The following is a 556-nucleotide window of genomic DNA, read 5'->3' as shown; positions in this document are numbered from 1 at the left end:
TACCAGTTTTTAACTGAGTTCTTGCAGATCTGTGAGACTATTAAGACTAATGGAGTAGATCCTGAAGTCTACAGGCTCATGCTTTTTCCCTTTGCTGTAAGAGACAGAGCTAGAATATGGTTGGATTCACAACCTAAAGATAGCCTGGACTCCTGGATAAGCTGGTCGCGGCCTTCTTGGCTAAGTTTTTTCCTCCTCAAAAGCTGAGCAAGCTTAGAGTGGATGTTCAGACTTTCAAACAAAAAGATGGTGAATCCCTCTATGAAGCTTGGGAAAGATACAAACAGATGACCAAAAGGTGTCCTTCTGATATGCTTTCAGAGTGGACCATTCTGGATATATTCTATTATGGTCTATCTGAGTTCTCCAAGATATCATTGGACCATTCTACAGGTGGATCCATTCACCTAAAGAAAACTCCTGCAGAAGCTCAAGAACTTACTGACATGGTTGCAAATAACCAGTTCATGTATACTTCTGAGAGAAATTTTGTGAATAATGGGACGCCTCAAAGGAAGGGAGTTCTTGAAATTGATGCTCTGAATGCCGTATTGGC

At 41.2% G+C, this 556-nt stretch overlaps 1 non-coding gene across 1 annotated transcript; it reads right to left on the bottom strand.

Moving 5' to 3' along the window:
- Positions 1-209: 209 nt before the first annotated feature.
- LOC127741043 (small nucleolar RNA R71) lies at positions 210-317 on the bottom strand. Its single transcript, XR_008001895.1, has one exon. It is a non-coding gene; the product is annotated as a small nucleolar RNA R71 (small nucleolar RNA).
- Positions 318-556: the final 239 nt, after the last annotated feature.

The sequence above is a fragment of the Arachis duranensis genome, chromosome 7, assembly GCF_000817695.3.
Source record: "Arachis duranensis cultivar V14167 chromosome 7, aradu.V14167.gnm2.J7QH, whole genome shotgun sequence".
NCBI classification, from domain to species: domain Eukaryota; kingdom Viridiplantae; phylum Streptophyta; class Magnoliopsida; order Fabales; family Fabaceae; genus Arachis; species Arachis duranensis.
This window is presented reverse-complemented; position numbering and strand designations above follow the sequence as displayed.